This window comes from Thunnus albacares, chromosome 19, assembly GCF_914725855.1.
Source record: "Thunnus albacares chromosome 19, fThuAlb1.1, whole genome shotgun sequence".
Classification (NCBI taxonomy): Eukaryota; Metazoa; Chordata; class Actinopteri; order Scombriformes; family Scombridae; genus Thunnus; species Thunnus albacares.
This window is the reverse complement of record NC_058124.1, coordinates 25,563,058-25,576,451: the sequence shown is the minus strand read 5'-3', so window position 1 is coordinate 25,576,451 and position 13,394 is coordinate 25,563,058. Positions and strand designations below refer to the sequence as shown.

Below are 13,394 nucleotides of genomic sequence, written 5' to 3'. Positions count from 1 at the left end.
TGTACATACAGTAGATAGATACAGATATACACAAGATAAATAGATCTGAAAGGTAAGAAAAATGTGCAGATTTACAAAAAAAACCCCCTGCAAATAGGCTAATATGGATAAACAATATAGATAGACAGAGTATGTCATTATAACTATTATTTGTGCACATAAGAACTATGTAAAATATAAATTAAAATATAGACAAGAATTACACAGATTACACAGATTAAAGGTTTGAGCAAACAGTGTTCAATGAGCAGGTAGTTTAGTTTGTACACAGTGTAGATAAAAAGGAAATAAAGCAGGTTCTCTGCACTGTAGATACTGTGATAGTCAGTGTACTAAAGGTTTTGAAGAGTAATGAGGGTTGATGGTAAAAAAACTCCCGGTAAACAACTCCTGGGGCCATAAACGCATAAATGATGCATACACACATAAACCATGCATACATCATTTCCTAGACATAAACTGGTATTTACAAACAGAGAAATGTTCACACATTCGTCAGAGCGGGCGTACACACGTCTTTCTAAAACGATCTGAGGGCTGATGTGATGAGATGAAGAAGAAACATAAAGTGAAAGACGGAATCTTTTAGTGAACGTTGTTTAGGTTGATATCTAGCAGTTATATATATATATCTACAGTTTTTTATTGTGTATGTGTGTTTACATAGAGATCTGTAAAATGCCAATCAGAGGCACATTTATAAACGTGACATTGATTACTTCAGTATGATCATTCTTTTAATTTACATAAGAGTCAACATTTTACTTTGCTCTTAATATTCTTTTTATTTTACCCTTAGTTGTCACACTTTGTAAAGTCAGTTTAGATATGAGCGCTACAGACTAATCATTGATTACATTTCTGACATATCACTGCTGATGACGGTTTACAGGTCTATGTGATAAATTAATGATACAGACGCTATAAAGCGCTGCACAGCCATTCATAACAGTTGCGCATAACGACAGCTACTCTGGAGCTGTTGGGGAACATCGCCAATGCAACACAATTCAAAAAAGCACTTCTTTTCTGTTTGTTTCATTGACAGGTGTGCAGACTGGTGGAGCAAACTGGTATGATAACGGCTGGTTAAAGGCGTATCTTCCTCCGTTTATGGCTAATTGTGGGAGTGGAAATGAGGCTCATGCATGTGTGCACCCAGTTCCTCAAAGACAGATTTATAAAACAGAGCCATGCTGTATGACTTGGATCCTTGACCACAAAGAATAGAAGAGACACCACGTTGAATTTTAACAAAATATTTATTAAAACAAATAATAGAACAACTTCATTAAATATTTAACAAAGCATGCAGTGTGGATGTCAGTAGAGTCAGTGGTGTGCATGGGTGAAAGATGTACGTGGATGTTGTAAAAGTGCTGAAAAAGAAACTAAGGCAACATGACCCAAACCAAAATGGATGCCTGTAGGGAGGAGCAGAGAGAGAGAGAGAGAGTGAGCTGGTAGCTGCAGCCAGATGTTCCCAGTTGCGCTGCTGACTCACCTGTGAACAAAACAAACAGACAGGTGAATCACATGGGCACACAGCAAACAGCGGGGTCATCACACATGCATATTCATGACTTTATAAATCTGATGAAAAGAATGCGTATGCATATTTCTGGCTTTAGTCATGAATCTGCACAGAGTTTTATGCATCTGGCCTCTAGTACCTTGTTTAGTCTTTTCATTTGTGCACAGAACAGAAGGAGTGTGTGAGAGCAAAAACCATCCAAACTCTTTTACAATTACTTGTTAGAAAAAAGCAACAAATGGAATGAGACAAGATTTGTTTTGGTGCTTGTGTTACGGTAGGAGAGAGGCTACTCATACTGGTTGCTGCTCCACTTTACTTGACAAGTGACTGTAAACTTCACTGCTCGTGTGATTAACGTGGCCTTCCTGCATTTTGCTTGAGCTTTTTATATTTTTCTGTTTTCTGTCATGTGTTTTGATCACTTCCTGAGTTAGAATACGTTCCATCAAACTGATGGAATTTGGATGAACTAAAGTAAAGTACTGCCTACCTTCTCTACTGGGATTTATGGATTATTCAACGTTAAGTGCTTCCTATACCTGCTCTACTGGGATCCCTTTTCTCTGGAGGATGGCGACTCTCTCTTCCTTCAGCCTGCTGGCTCAGGTGTGCCACCAAGCTCCTCTGCTCATGTTTGCTGTAATGATCTCCACTGTGTGACTGTGACTGTGGCTGTTACCAACGCTGCCATTCTGCCCAAATGACGCAACTGCTTTAATTATGACGTCCTACGCTGCCAAGCAGCTACAGAGTTTACGCAGCTTCCTAATTACACTTGACAAAGGGGTTTTTAATCCGCTGCACAGAATTTTAAGAAACAGACCTTGCTTGCGCCCTGGTTTCAATGTGGAATACGGAAGCAAAACAAACTTGGGCGCCATTGCTGGAAACATCACAAGACTACCCTAAACCAGGCGAGATGCACGATATGGAGTGGTCTCAATGGATTTGACAGTATTGACCCTGCCATCATCTCTAGTAGTGCTGATATGAATATTTACTGTGTATTTACTGTTCCCATGCAATGCCTGGATAACCTGCTGCTGGGATCAATAAAGACCATCTCTCTCTCTCTCTCTCTCTGTCTCTCTCTCTCTCTCCCAGCACATCACCTGCCCAGCTTCTGCATCACTGGATCAACTAGTGACACTCTACAATACATCTTTGAGCAGTGTCTTTGATCTTCATGCCTCTGTCAAGACGCATGAGGTCAATTTTTCATGTTCTGCTCCCTGGTTCACTCATGACCTGTGGACAATAAAAACAGCTGGACTTGTCCTGGAATGGCTTCAGACATTCTGGGCTCGCTGTCAATAAACTGGTCTTCCGTGAACATCAAAGGACTTACTCAAATCCCTTAAAGATGCTTGGTCACAGTTCAACGCCAACCTTATTAATAACAATCCTGGCAACCCTAAGTATCTCTTTTCCATGATAATCATCTCCTGAAGCCACAATCATCTTCCCCAATTGAGGCTAGAGAAAAGCAATGTTGCAGCTTTATTGACTTTTTCAGAGCCAAGGTCAACAACATCCACTCTCTGATGTCTAGTTCATCGTCTCTGCCTCCTCCTGTTATCGACCCTATGTCTGGGCTCACCATCTCTACTCCATTTTACTGGCGTCAAGCAGAGCCACATTAAAGAAATCCTCAGGAAGATGAAACCCCGTTCTTGTGCCCTGGACCCCATTCCTACAGCTCTGTTCAAATCATACATCCCCATTCTCAGCCCCCTGATCACCAAAACTAACTGTCAACCTCTCCCTTCAAACTGGGATTGTTCCATCTCCCCTCAAGGTCTCCTCCTCAAGAAGCCCACACTGAACCCAGAAGTTCTTGCCAGCTACAGACCTATCTCCAACCTCCCTTTCCTGTCCAGTGTGTTGGAGGCGGGCTATTTGCTGCATTTGACACTGTGGCTCAAACCATCCTCTTAGAGCACTTCCACACCACCACTCGACTGTCAGACTCTGTGTTTCAGTCCTTCCTTTCCAGTAGGACTGAGTATGTCTCACTGGGAGGATGCAGCTCTAGATTGCTCCTCGTCACCTGTGGTGTTCCACAAGGATCAATTCTCAGCCCCGTCCTGTTTACCATCTACATGCTCCCCCTTGAACATGTCATCGTCAGACAGGTAATGTCATTTCATTGCTATGCTGATGATACCCAGCTGTACATCAAAACTGCCCCAAGCCCATCTGCAGCCACGTTACGCCTCAGCACCTGTCTTAAGGAGATAAAAGCCTGGTTGAGCACACACTCAGTCGCTAACCTGGGTGTTAGGTTTGACCCTCAGCTGACTTTTAATGACCATATAAAACACCTATGCAAAACCTCTTTCTACCATCTCAAAAACATCTCTTAACTGTTCCCCTGTCAGATGCAGAGAAACTTGTTCATGCCTTTATCTCCTCAAGACTAGACTACTGCAATGTGCTTGCCACAAGTATCCCTGGCAGGAGCATCCAGAAGCTCCAGTACATTCAGTACAGCACTGCCAGGATCCTGATGAGAGAGTGAGAAAACACAAACATATAACACCAATTCTGTTTTCATTGCACTAGCTCCCTGTGGGATTGACTACAAAGTCCTGCTACTTACATACAAATCTGTCAACGGACATGTGCCTCCCTACCAACAGGAACTGATCAAACCACAACAGCCCACCCACACCCTCGCATCTGCCAGCAGCTTGCTCCTCCGGGCTCCCAGTACTAAGCTCCGCACCACGGGGGGTCGAGCCTTCTGCTCTGCTGCACCACACTTTTGGAGCAGTCTTCCTTACCATCTGAGGGTAGCACAGACCCTAGACTCTTTTATAAAAGACCTAATTACTTACATTATTACTATTTTCTTTATGTTTTGTGTTCTATGTTATTAATACTGTAGCACTTTCAGTTTCACTATGAATGAACAGTGTGGTACAAATTAGATGTATTATTATTATTACTATTATATTTCTGGCCTATTGTGCATGTCACACTCCCAGAGGCATCGTTTATATTTCCCTTCACAGGAGGCCTGAGGGAGGAGGAAATTACCTTGTCTCTCGTCAGTGAGCTGCTCTAATAGTTCTGTGTATTGTCCGTATGGCAGCAGTAAACATGGACGCCTGAGCATGTGCTGCTGTAGGCGGGTGGGACAGGTGCTCATACTAATCAAGTGGGAGTGAGTGTGTGTGTTTGTGCAGGTATGTGTGTGTTTGTGCGTATTTCATTGAACCACCTGGGTGCACTTCTCTGCAAATGTGAATGTGGAAGTATTCCTGTGTGTGTGTGTGTGTGTGTGTGTGTCACTTCACATTTCTACTTATATCCAACTTTGTATGTGTGTGTGTGTGTTAGCAGAGTACCAGCATGCTAATGAGAGGAATTACATTTCCACGCTGCATTAGGAAGCCTCAGACACCAACAGGAAGGCGGGGTCAAAGGTCAGCCGATGCATTTACTAAGGGTTGTTCATCGTGCTTGTCGATCTCATGGACTTGTCTCGTCTGTCAGATCGCACATTAACCTGCTGACCTCTCTGCCTCAACATCTATTTATGAACACGTTTGACTCTAAGCCTGTCTGACTTTAAGGGCTACACGCAGTTCAAGTAAAATATTTTAAAAGAACATGCTTGTATGAAAAATGTGTGAACATGCATCCTTTTTTTTTTTTTAACATTAAACATATTATGCACCAGACACACTGGCAAAACTGACTTAAAGCTGCACAAATCAATATCTTTACATTAACAATGGGCCAGATGATTAATGGTAATGTGAAAAGGGTTTCTTGACTCTGCAGCTCCTCCAGTCTAATGAGCTTTTAAGTGTCTTTCAGCTCATTGTTTTGGTTTATAGACTTGCAACTTCACCACAAATTTGGTTCAGTCTCAGCGCTCATATCAACCCAATTTCCAGCCACAACAGGTGGCAAAAATTCAGGTGATAAATTCACTGCATGTTACCTGCCCAGCACCAGAAGGCACAGACAGAGAAAGTTAGCAACTAGCTGCTGAACATAGTGGAGCATTTAGCAACTAAAGAGCCAGATATTTCCCTCAGGAGTTGGTGGAGCTCAAGCCAGGGCTAAAAGGAGAGTGACTCTTAGACTTAAATTGATCAGGGGGACACCAAACGAATGCTAATGTTGCTCTCTCTCTGCTGGTCACATTATCGTTTTGGCCACTTGTTTTGGGTCAAAACACATTCTACCGTTGTATGGCCATGCCTTGTGTTTCACCAAGGGATCCCTTTTCAAATGAGGATTTCTTTTTATGAACAGGTGTTATTGTATCAAATCTGAATTCATTCAAATCCCTACTCAAATCTACTCAGGAATAGCTTTCAACTTTTTAAAGTAACTGAAGTTTGAAAATAAGAAACTGATAAATCACTGTAGTTTTGCAATCTGTTGGCTGTGAAGCCAGTTTTGAGTAGCTACAACCCAACAATGAGAAGATATATATAAGATATGAAATGCTGATTAAATTCTGTATGCATATGACACATTGAAATATTACTTACTTTGGCACTTTTTATTCTTCAAATAATAGAATGAGGGAATCATGATACCATCCATGTATGCAGAGCTCCTGACCACTTGCTTTTTAGGATCCAACCGGTATGTGAGTAAAATCAGATTTGGGGTATCAGACCTGTTAGTCAAAGCTGCACTGGGCTTGACATAATATTAAAATAAACCCATTTAAAAAGCCTCACTCATAAAGGACTGCACCAGTGAAGAGTCACATCTCCCTGATTTATTTGCCCAAATTCTTCTCAGGTGAAGGGGAAGGACACTGGGAGGACATCATCTTCTCTGCCTACAAAGTGTCGAATTGAAACTCAAGAGTAAAATACAATCTGATCTGCAGCAAGCAAACATTTCATCCAGAGAAGCTGCACTCATCAGTTCAATAATGTCATTTTTTTTTTTTTTTCAGGATTTCTGAGTTTTTAAGACCACAAAATTTTAACATCTAACTCTGGATGTCATCTCTGGCTGTCAACATTTCAAAACTGAATGACTTCTTATTGACTGCAATAAATACACAGAAATTGTGTTGGTGGTTTTTGTAGGGACATGATGACAGGCTGCACGGGCCACATCTTGGGAAAACAGAACCTCAACCTCTCAGTGAGGAGACTGTAACCAACCAAAAGCTCAGAGACTACTGAAAACTGATAGAAGTGTCAAAGCGCAAAAAATGGCTGATGCATGTGTTCTTCTTCATAGGGAGTACTGAGAAATACAGCTGCCATTTGTCATTTTTCTGGTGACTAAAACAATTTTCAATGCATATACAGTAGGTATAATGTGCAATCTATGCATTTCTATTTTGCAAAAGTGACAAACAGCTAGGGCCGGGTATCAAACCTGAATCCCTCTGACATCTGTCAAGCACAGAAAGCTGGCATTGAATGTTTGCTCAGATTCATACTTGTTTATGTATTCTTTCATCAGACAGTTCGTGGTCATAATTTTCAAGATTTTTGGCTGTATAGGCCAAGTCCTTGAATGTCTACTTAGAAGTCTCACTTCTTTTGTTAAATTTATAAAAGAGGTTGCTGATAAACGTCTGAAATTCATGTATCAAATTGTGAATAGTTTTAAAAAACACCCACCTCTTAAATATATTGATTCAAAAAGCCGTCCCTGCAACTAGTCCTTCAAAACAACATGTGCAACAAGTCCCTATACCAAAATGACAACACAGTTTTGTTTAATGCAAGATGTACGCTTCTGTTAGGGGAAACCTTTGTCTGACCTTTTGTAGGAGATGGTATGCAGAACTTGTCAAACACTCAAACATTGACCCCAAACTCCCCCCCCCCCCTAACTGTGCTTTAAGACAGAATACGAGATGAATTTTTGAGGTGGTATGAAGTTCAAAATGTTTCAACTTGACCAAAAAAATTCATGGCTTTTTATTGATCTACTTCATAAACGTACAGAGAAGAAATGGAAAATAAGAGAGACTGAAAGAACTGCATTACTTTACTACAGCGTACTTTGATAGATACCTTACAGCTAATGTCTGTTCAGTTGGTAAATTGGCTGCTTGGTGCAAATCAGTACAAACTGCACAAACAGTCTAGTGAACACAAACTTTACTTTTTGCAGAGGTAGAAAGGCCCGTCTTTGCTGCGTAACAGTGGATTTAGTTTACCGTCTGCTCTCGTTGGTAACTTTGATAAATGATACTGTATAACCACTATACACTATTGTACAGTCAACACCATTACTTACTTCCTTAATCCTCTTTGTTCCCTGTGACACATAAGGTCACAGCGAGTTCTTTTCATTGTTCTCTATTGCTGGTTCATCCTTTACAGTTCTGCATTAGGTTATATTTGGTCTTCTAGGTTTTCTTTTGCCAGGAGCAGTCCGTCTCAGGGCAACCTTCGGGATGTGATCTGCTTACAGCCATCGCAGTCGCCTGCATTCATAGATGTGTTGTTAATTAGTACAGTATTTCGTTTAAGTGTTTTGATTTTACAGTAATAAAAGTGTCTTCAATTCTGTTTATAAGAGCAGCAAATAAAGGGGGAAAAGGGGTGTTTTATTATATATATTATTATACAACTTTCATTCAGAGGTTTTGACATCTGTAGCAGAAAAATGCTAAAAATATCTCCATATTTGCTTCCTGTCAGCCGTTTGCCAGCCAGATTATGTGGACTGGGATTTAGTTCCAGCTGTGGTGGACTGATGCTATTGCATTGGTTGCAGTCAGCCTTGTAATTCTTCCTCCTCCTACTTCTTAAAACTATACAAGTTTACATGCACACACAAAAAAAAGTTCCAAATTCCTACCTCTCAAAACCAAGTGGGATTTAAATCTCAGTTGTTATGACAACACCAGCGTGGCGTGCAGCATGGCTACAGCGGGAGGAGTGTGCGTTGAGTGTCCAGCAGTGCATTGAGTCAGGGTACCTCTACATGTCCATCTGTCTGTCTGTCCCCGTCGTCCTGTCTGTCTGCCCATGTGTATGCCTGTTTGCCCTCCCTAATTATCCCCTGGGGACAATAAAGATTGACTGAACTGAGCTCTGCGGTCTGTGAATGACTGATCAGCTGTCCGTTGCCAGGGTAACGCTGTCTCACTGTATGCGAGCCTGTCGACCTTCGCAGCTGTCTGTCTGTCTGCCTGCCTGCATGTCCGTCTCTTCGGGTCTGTCAAACTGTCTGCCTCCCTCCCAGTGCCCCGTCGTCTGGGTGTCGCTCTGCCGGTTTTCCTTTCGCCGCGTTAATGTCTTCCTGTCTCTGCTGCTGCCAGTCGATCTGTTTATTTCCCTGTCTGTCCACATCTTAAAATACATTTCTAACTTGTCTGCCTCATCTGCAGCCCACCCGTCTGTCTATATGGCAGCTTTTGTTCATATTTAATTCACACACTCCAGGGTTTTTCCACGGCGGAGATTTGAATTTTGTTTGCTTTTTTATCACAGGCCATCGAAGGGAGAGCAGAAAACGATTAATCAGGAGCCAGAACTTCTATTCCTGAATGGGGATCCTAGAAAACGGCTTTCCAGCTTATCACTGGCTGATAGCAGATCTGAGATTGGGAGGTTTGGAAAATTACATTTTCACTGGCTGATTTGCCAGCTGGAAGTCTTTCTGATTGAAAAGAAATGAGGTTTCCGCTTTTTGTGGCGTACACGCTGCCATAATAATGTGTCAAACACTTCGTAAGGCTTGGATGGCGGGTTGTTGGCATGACATGAAACTGTGAACAACTTTTTTCCCCCCTCACAAATTTATAGCAGTGTTGCAATATTCAAATCTGAGTTTCAGAATCAGACATCAGCTCCACATTTTCTCAGTATTACCCCTACCCGCATCTCATCTTTTCATACAGTAATAGTGTACTACAGTGCTACAGGCAGGCAGACGCTGTTTTGGGAATATAGATAATTAGAGCTGAAATATCCTGATTGCAGCATTAAATGGATGTTCCACTAAAAGTGAGGTGTCAGAATGTATGAAAATGTCCATATCTTATGTCAAACCACTTCTACCATTCACTTCCACACTTGATACTCATTCAATTCCTTTAAAGGAAGAAACATTTGAAAAAGAGCAGGTTGTCCTCTATTCAAGAACTAGACAATTACTTATTCACAACATCTGATATTCCTTTTGGAGAGAGTACTGGTGTAACACCAGCTCCTGCAGAAAGTGTTGCATTATAGGTAGTTTGTAGCTTTCATGTTACTAGGTTAACTAGTGTGCAATGTCTTTAAGAAGTATATAGTCAGCTGTAAAAGTGTTTTATTTGCTCAGTTTAACCTGCAGTTTCTGACTGGCTCGTGTTTTTTCTATCACGGAGGAAATAAATTCATGACGAGTGAAAAAGAAGCGTCTTCCTACGTCTTTACTGCAGAAACAGACTGTAGACTGAATCATCTGTCAAGAAGCCAAGAATTACTGCTGTCACAGATGATGAGGAGCTCAAAAAGACAGTCTGAAAAATTCTGTCTGAGAAAATCATTTTGACCGTTTCCGAGAGCCCGAGAGGAGAGCGAGTGAGTATGTGACAGATAGAAAAGCTACACAAATGTGGGATTTACCTCCTGCTTTAATGGTATTATTTTACTTTTTTTACAAGAGAAAGGCTTCAAGAATGAGCACTCTTTTCTCCTTGGATTGAACGTTTCTCAGGGAAACCAGGTGTTGGAAAAGTCATCTTATATTGTCATATATATTGTCTTATATTTGGGCGAATATGGTATGAATTTCTTTTCGCATTGACCATTGGAACCAGAGCTACTGGCAACTCAAAAGTCCTCCCCACATTAGGGCTAACTGTACATCAGTAGCAGCTAATGTTTTTTTTTTTTTTTGTTCATCAAAGCTTATGTAGTATCATTCAAAAACATAATCATTTCATGACTCATGAGCTGTTAGAATGAAAAGGTAAGTCATAGGCGTTGTTTCATTATCAGAGAAAAGCTTAACACACACACGCTGCACACGCATTTTCTATCCATTAAGCACAAGTAAATGTCCGGGGAGAGCTTGTTAGGGCCGACGAGTGCCTTAATGTGCTGGGGGATGAGATGAGTGATGGAATAAAACAAAAGGAGGGATGGCGTTGTGCCTTTCATCCTCCTGTGTCTTTAGTGGCAGATGTGTTATTAGTGTGTGCTCTGATTAAAGGCGTTTAAATGCCCAAGAGTTGCTCATTCTATTAGCCCTCACGAACCTGTGTGCACTTTATTCAATCATTACCTTCTTTTCTTTTATTGGAGTCAGTTTTGATTACTCCACAGATTACAGCAATGGCTATATTGATTAAATGAATATTCATTTTTTACCTTAATCTTCTCTGCACAGATGCAACAATTGCTCTATGTTTTATCATGAGACTGTATGTCAGCGGTTAACTCTTAATGGGTTAACTGCCGAGAATATTTTTTACCGGTTATGCATGTCGGTCTATAGGTTAATTTGCATACACGCTCCGCTAATGGCTAGACAATTACATGTTCACAACGTCAGATGTTCCTTTTGAATGTACCAGTGTAAAACCAACTCCTACACAGAGTGTTGCATTATGGGTTGTTCGTAGCATTAATGTTGCTAGGCTAGCAAGTGTCTTAAAGTCTGTTTATAGTGAGTGTCTTAGAGTCGGTCAGCCCTAAAAGTGTTTCTTTATTCCAGTTTAACCTGTAGGAGTTTCTGAAGGCTTGTGTGACGTGTTTTTCTGCCACGGAGGAAATAAATTCATGACGAGTTAAAATGAGTTTGAAGCGTCTTCTGACATCTCTGCTGCTGAAATGGAATATGTCAAGCTGCCACATACCACTGTCACAGATGATAAGGAGCTCAAAAGGACAAACGGGCAGTCTTATAAATGCTAACTGCTGGAAAAAATAATTTTTTGACTGCTTCCAAGAGCCTGTCAGGAGAGTGTGTGAGAATGTAACTATACTATGATATAAGTTATATTCAAAAAGTAATGTTATTTTTCAAAAAACATCTGTTGGAAAAGGGGGGGGGGGGGGTCGTCTTATATTCGTATTATTATTTATATTCGTACCTCGAGCCTGAGTACGTTATGCCATCGAGAGCTACTGTGACTACACGCATTGAAAAAAACACCTTGAGGAGAAGCTAACTGTCAGGCTAACTCTGACAAACTGGACAGCTCTCACAAACTAAAGCTACATCGCAACTTTTCTTAAAAATTAACCGGTTAGTTACTGGTTAATTGGTGTCGGTCTGTCGAAATCAAAATGAACCGAAATGGACATCCCTAATTACAACCTGAGACTTTAATAATAACACTTAATGCTGATTAAGAAAATAATATATTGATAGATGTCTGCATGTAATCAAAAAGTCTTGAAATGCCTAAAATGATGTTTTCTGCGTTCCAGGCCTTGAATGAGTTCAATGATGTCTTTAGTTCAGTTTTAGGAGTTTGTTACTCAGTCATACAGACTTCCGATGGTTTAATGTTGAGATCAGACTACACAACATCAACCTGATAGTAACCTAACAAATGAGGAGCTTTGAGAATGAAAATGAGCATCACAGTAGGTGCAACGGTTGCTCATTTTATCCCCAGTAGTGTACGTCATAGTGAAGGAAAACTGACAGCTTCTAGGACATCTAATGAAGTCAGATATTTTTGCCTTTCTTGCAATTCTTTCTCAACTTCTATGACATGTTTGATGAAAATGACCTATGGGATTTTACTACACTTTAGGGATCCTGTAATGATTGGTAATCACCCACAGGTCAGGAGTGTTATAATCCGGGAAGGAAAAAGACCTTCACCACCGAGTGACGATTAACTGCTCTGGGTCTCACTTTCATTCATAAAGCTGTGATTACATGTAAACATTTGCTATTGGTGCTGTCAGGTGGCATAATGACATTAAAAGATGATAAGGTCTGATTGGTCAGGGTCCAATCTGTAGTCTTCCATGTTATCTCATCCAAGTCACATCAAAAATGTATGACTTTATGACCTCTTACTTTATATTTTTATCATTTCATCATTTATTTTTTTTTCCGGTTTTGCAGGGGACAGGATGGCGATGGTAATGGTGACATGCAGGATCAGTTACGAAGTGTAGTGTGCTGTGGTTTTTGACCCGTTTGACTTGTTTTATCGTCACTTCTAACCTATTTCTTTTAACTCATCTGCATGTGACAGAAGCAACAATGACTCACTGCAGTTTGATGGGCTTTTATGTCACTTTTTGAGTGAACTTTGTGAGCACCAGGAGCTTCTCCAGTATAGCCATGAGTTCCTCCTGCTATATTCTTCCTGCAGAGATCATCCGACCAGATCCTTATGTGGGGAACCGTAGCGTGGAATCCAAGCTAATGGGTGTGAGGAAAAAGGGGGAGACGTGGTGGTGTGCGCCAGAGGCTCAAGAGACAGAGCCACTGTCGGATACCCCTCCCCACAGTCATCCTTGCCAACAAAGTCGACAAGCTTCAGGGAATTGTCAAGTTCAAAGAACAAGACTCACACTCTGATCTGGAAATTGAAGGTTTTAGAGTACTCCACAGTGACCAGTAAATCACTGGGTGGAAGCTTGTGTCTGTATGTCATCAAAAACTGGTGCAACGCGGTGGTCAACGCTGTGCACCCCCAGCATTTAACTATTGTCTGTATCCCTACAACCCTTTTATTTATCAAGGGAATTCCCAGTTATTTTGTTACGCTTGTGTATATTCACCTGAAGGCCTATGCTGACATGGCAAGTCGGGCTATGGTAAAAACAGTGCTACGGCTTCAAGGGATTGTGTCAGACGCACCAAACTTTGTTATGGGTGATTTTAATCACTGTAATTTTTATCAGTATGTGACTACACGACTTACAAAATGCCTTGACCTTCGTTA

The 13,394-nt window shown here is 41.1% G+C and overlaps 1 long non-coding RNA gene across 1 annotated transcript; it reads right to left on the bottom strand.

Annotated features, from left to right (window-relative positions):
• Nucleotides 1-1,243: 1,243 nt before the first annotated feature.
• On the bottom strand, nt 1,244-9,121 carry LOC122970261. Its single transcript, XR_006399180.1, has 3 exons — nt 8,345-9,121; nt 7,778-7,967; nt 1,244-1,504 (listed from the first exon to the last, which is right to left on the bottom strand). It is a non-coding gene; the product is annotated as an uncharacterized LOC122970261 (long non-coding RNA).
• Nucleotides 9,122-13,394: the final 4,273 nt, after the last annotated feature.